The sequence below is a fragment of the Temnothorax longispinosus genome, chromosome 6 (genome assembly GCF_030848805.1).
Source record: "Temnothorax longispinosus isolate EJ_2023e chromosome 6, Tlon_JGU_v1, whole genome shotgun sequence".
In the NCBI taxonomy this organism is placed as follows: domain Eukaryota; kingdom Metazoa; phylum Arthropoda; class Insecta; order Hymenoptera; family Formicidae; genus Temnothorax; species Temnothorax longispinosus.
The window spans coordinates 23,232,828-23,238,827 of NC_092363.1; the positions used below are offsets into that span (position 1 = coordinate 23,232,828).

The following is a 6,000-nucleotide window of genomic DNA, read 5'->3' on the forward strand; positions in this document are numbered from 1 at the left end:
TTATGTAATATTCAGCGTATTTTTTAAAAATATTTCATAGCGGTTAGCAAATATCTGAATATGACGTTTGTTCGTATGAATACACCGTGCTGTGCTTACACAAGCGCTGCACTATCAATTTAAAAAAAAATAGAAAAATTTTTTTGTTTAAAAAATAATTTATAGTCTTAAAATTAATGTGCAAAAAGTTCCAAGTGGATATTCAAAATATTCTTCGAGTTTGACGCGTATTCGTATACCTACGTGCAGGTAAATATGAATGACGAAGGTCTAGATTATCCTTGGAGAATGCTGCACATAAAAAGGAAGGTCCATTGTATGAAGCGTTAAGCGGGTATCGATCAGGGCTGACGTTAAGGGCGTGCAAACGGTGCGAGGTGCGGAACGGTTAGGTTGATCGAACCCGGATTAACCAAGACAGAATTTGCTATAAGGCAAATATTATATACACATGTCTCTATCCCAGCCAAGTACGATAGCCAATTGGAACGTCCGATAAGCTTGTCTGTGTGCAAAAACAAAAGTGGAGATTTATTACTTATACATATATGTATAATGTTTAAAATTAAAATTAATTAAGTATTATTTCGTTCTTATATATCGCAAGAAAAACTGCCAAGCATAGCATCAGACTGATTTCAGTATAATTGATGCCTCGCAGTAAAAGCAGTATGTTTTTTTTTAATAAGAAATATATGTATATGTATAAAACAGATTTCAATAAGAATTATATGATATAAATGTAAACTTCGCTTTTTAATTTGCACCCGGCCTCGCCCAGATTAGAACCGGTCCTGGTATTGATAATTAGCGGTAAGATAAAAAAATTTATTATATAACTGAAAAAACAAGTCAAATTTTAAACGCATTTTTCTCGAAACCATGTTTTGACTGACGATTTTGTTGGTAACATTTTTAGTTTAAGAACTACAATAAAAATTTGTGTGCCAAAAATTATGAAAAAATTTAAATACTTTTTTTCCGTTAGTTTTTAAGAAAACGAAGCTTGGAAGGCAGTACAATATAATTAATGAAAAAAATTGATTTTTCTGTTTTATGACAATCAAAATGGCGGGATCATGTAGGTTCATCTGTGCACAAAAAAACACGTTTTATACAATTTGTCATATCTCATTCAAATTTTAATATTTTTAAATAAAATTTGAAATTTTAGAAAACTTAAAATATGTATATTATTAATCAACTGTCAAACATGAAATAAATCGCATTTTTACTTTTTCCGCAATCTAAGCCTAAAAGACCTTTACTTTTCAGGCTGACCAAAGTATGATAACCCATTAAATCTCAAATGGGCGGGTAATTGCGCATATCGCTCCGAATTTCGTCTTATACGTACTGTAATTGCAACAAGTGTTAAAAAACTCAAACGGGCACAGTAACAACTGTCTACTATCTACTGTCACTAGTTCATGTTAAAGTATTCAGCGAAGGACAGTTGACGTAGCCCTGATAGTAGAGACGTAGTGCTACGTTGTTGGTTGCGGCACAGTTGTTACTGTGCCCGTTTGATTTTTATTATATTGGCAATTTTTTCTAATTCTATTATGTTCTTCAATCTTTTCTACCCCTATTTCATATATGTATAATTCTTTAAAATTTGGTTGATTAGTTCTTGAGTCATATATAAGCAAAAAAATGTGCAAATTTCTAATTTACACACTTTTTTATTATATTAGCAATTTTTTTCTAATTCTATTATATTCTTCAGTCTTTTCTATCCCTATTTCATATATGTAAAAATCGGAGCATTAGAAGAAAAAAATGATAAATTATTACTTTGCAATATTCGCAGACGGTATAAATTATATCTCTTTGATTTGAATTTGAATATATTTTATATGCGCTTGAATTTCTTAATATGATGGATATGTAATTAGCTTACCTACTGTTTTTGGAAGGGAATGTACAGTAATGTGCAAATAGACGGATCGAATAATTCTCGTATAGGAAAGCTTCGTGATATATTAGGGAGTTTTTGCAATCTTCAGAAAAAAAAGATGTATCAAATCAACAGTAATTCAACTCTGATATGCTTGTATATACGCAAGAATATACAATCTTCTTATAAGAATTTTAACTTTTTTTTTTTCTTGATTGAACCATATAAAACTTAACTATACATATAAATGACTTCAAAGCAAGTTTTCTTAGTTTAACGCAATATAATCTCATTTCAAAATTATATATTCTCATGCGTATATACAAGTATATAAGTGTTTGCGTATATACAAGTATACAAGATTTGACACTTCTTTTTTTTCTGTGTACAGTAAACGTATCTGAATTATTTAGTTACTTTCACCGTCTAAATTCACGTTATCGATCGGAAGGCGAAACTGCACATGCACATCATAATTTCACCGTAACGCTTTTCAAATTAACGTCCGATGTTATTTTTCAGAGAATAAGGATCACGGTTACCGTCGACGTCAGGATTACCGTAACGAAATCCCTAATGTAAATTTAGACGGTGAACGTATCTGTATAATTCATTGTCATTTACTGTATCTGAAAAACGGTATTGCAAAAACTCCCTATTATCAGTCGTTTATACATTAATAATTCATGTGGAACGCAAGGAATAAAATATTCGGCGTACGTAGTATTTCCCATATTTCGTAGCAGCACGCGCTCGGCGGGCGTTTATTATTATGGGTACAGCGCGCTGTGTTTACACAGAGGGTCACCGGTGTCGCCGTGCTATCGGAGCTATCATTCGCGCTTCGGATCTCGAGCTGGCAATCGTGCGTATTTCATCACATTATTTGGTGGAATGGAATGGAATGTTATCGCGACAAATGTTGCCAAGTACGATTATTCTCTACGATTATTTAGAACTATTGATTATCAGCTCGCGCAATTAATCGAGTCCGACGATTACTCGTAAATGTATCGAAGCGATTTGCCGAAGCGGATGCTTTGCATGATTTATTCATTCTACAGTATGTAGAATGTATATAGAAATTACTGTAGAAATTGAAATAAAATATTAAGAGAAAGGGATTATAAATTATTATTTTGCAATATTCGCGGATATAATTATCTCTTTGACCATTTAAAATTTGAATACCTTTTATATCGCGCTTGAATTTCTTTTAACGCTCCTGGGTAGTCACCGCAGCTATATTGAATTTCTTGCTATCGAGGCGAGAAATTACCCTATTTTATGTTGCGGTATTTTCCGAAATAAAAAGATATTTCAATAAAAAATCACTATAGATCGTTTCAGCACACTTCTAAAATTGACCGGATACTATCCTTTTCCCTCGACAATAAACAAACAGCCATAAAACGAAGCCTAAACATACGGAAAAACAAGCCGTTTTCGACTATCGAAAGGAGTGGAGAATGTTCCTTCCGCATATGTATTTCTTGCAAATCTTACCATACGGTCAATTTTACGAGTTTCACGAATACGTTAAACGTTATAGCACAAGTACAGAGCGAATAATAAAGAAATTTAACGCAACGCAAAATAGGTTGTCAACATGTCACAAGACAGAATTCTCCATTAGAGAGAGTGAGAGGAGAGAGTTTTTATTTCTGCCGCGACGGTACGGCGCCACCGTCAACGCAAAGTTCTCGGCTCAGGGACCAGGAGCCTTAATTTGATAATTAGCTTACCATTTTTAGACAGAGAATGTGTAGTAATACGCAAATACGCAGACAAGTCAGAGTAGTGCTAGTATTATCGGAAAGTAATATTATACTTTCGTACATTAATAATTCTTGGAACGCGAAAAATATATTATTCAATATACGTAGTATTTCCCATGAATATTTCATAGCGGCTGGTATACGCTCGATGTTTGTTGTTTATAAGCGATACAGCACGCTATGTTACACATAGGGTGTTACCGCGCTCTTATTCAGATCTTGAGCCGGCAGGTTATCGCATTGTAGTATAAGTCGTATAACTTTTCGAAAAGTAAGCATTTTTACGATATTAACTAGTTTAATCAATTCTCACGCTTTGTGCATAATAAAGCGTGCCTTTGCATGTAATCCCATTTCTTCCTTGTTATTCTCCGTCGGAATCTAGCAAGTGCTTGTACGAAGTGTTTTACGTGTCAGAATTAATCGATAGTCTCGCAAGTGAATGTTATGAAGAAGCAACGAAAGAATTTGAAAAGCAAACAGGAGGTCTGAGAGACATCGAATAATTCGGGGCGAGACAACTATAAGATGAGTATTTTATTACTTAATATATTTCAATTACATCGACTTAACTGGCTACAATTAAAACAAATCACTAATGAGTTGTAATGAGTAATTAGTGATTTGTTTTAATTGTGGCCAGTTAAGTCGATGTATGTAATTGAAATATATTTGTTAATCATCACTGGCAAGTTACGAAATTGTTTGTTTTTATTACTTATTTATTATTTATTACGGAATTAATTATTTTTTTAGAAAATTACATAATTAATTAATTATCAGATATATTCTTACTGTAAAAAAATAAATAAATAATTCAGTGCACGCAATAATCATTCTTTGAAATATTGATTACTTTAGGTACTGTTATAAATTGGATTTTATGTTTGGATTTTACAGATCAATAGTGTTACAACTCCGCTGTTGTACATTGTGTATTGGTGTGAGTGTGGAATTATTCTTTATTTTATATAATCTGAGGCGATAAATTTATGAAAATCATAAATATAAAATATAATTAAAACTTTTTAAGATTATTGAAAAAGTATTACAGATAATTACATCTCATAGATCCATTGTCTTAAAACGGATGGACTAGAGAATAAATTAGATTTAATATTTTATTCTGATATGCTATTAATTAGTTTATTGTACATATAAGTATAATGCACGTACACATGTACAGATATACATATACATATACAGATAATATTTTTAGGAAACGCAATTGAGAGAACACTATAAGAATATGGAATATTTTTTAATATTGTTATTTCGACAATTTTTTTTAAAAGCAAGCATATTGTCTTTGATTAAAAATTGGAGCAAAATATTACATATTTTGTATTTTATATGTCAAATAAAAATTAATTAATAACATAATAGGAAAAAATTTGCAATGTTTAGCTGTATACTTTATTTTATTTTTTATCCCATCTTCAAATATAGATTTAATAGAATATGAAATCTGCGTTTGGCCTCTCTGTATCTTTTTTCAGGATTAAATATTGCCTAAGTCGCTGAAAGAAAATAATACTTAGAAATTTTTTAATGTGTTATTAACTAAATTAAATAAAATTTAATATTCAATAAAAGAAATATTTGACAATTACGTAACATATTTTAATTAATTTATTTAAAAAAAATGCGCTAATGATTTTATTAATCTATTTACTTTTCAGGTCAGTTTTACCCGATTCTCTCATAATCTATCTATCCGTATATCTATTGATAAATATTATATCACGTTGTACAAAATTAATTGATTTAAGATGAAATAAATATTTTATTACGGAAAAAAAAGAATTTACGATACGAAAATTGTATATTGCTCTTAAAGAAGGCATGTAAGAGATTGAATTGTTACCGCTTTACCGTAATGCTGATTAATTTTCTCATTGCGCTTATTTCGTAAGAGATCGCATATTTTAACAGTTTTATGTATCAAGGGGTTAATAGTGTAATGTAATAGTAATAGTATAATATATGTCTGTTTTCTGTTGCTGCACTGCTGAACTAGTGCACACTGCAGTAAGTTAGAGTGAAACAAAATATAGATACTTGTCTCTCTCTAGCTTATTGCACTATTATAGTTCAGCAGTGCAGCAATAGAAAAAAGACCTAATATATTAAAGCTAAATAGCGCGCGCGTACCGCGCGTCTGTGTAATAATAAAAAATAATAAAAATGCAAAAAAAAATTGGGTGGTAACGTCACACGGTGTTCCCAAGCGGTCACCCATCCAAGTACTAACCGTGCTCAACGTTGCTTGACTTCAGTGATCGGACGAGAACTGGTACATTACAACCTGATATGAACGTT

At 31.4% G+C, this 6,000-nt stretch overlaps 1 pseudogene; it reads right to left on the bottom strand.

Annotated features, from left to right (window-relative positions):
* Positions 1-5,883: 5,883 nt before the first annotated feature.
* Positions 5,884-6,000, bottom strand: LOC139815521 (5S ribosomal RNA; annotated as a pseudogene).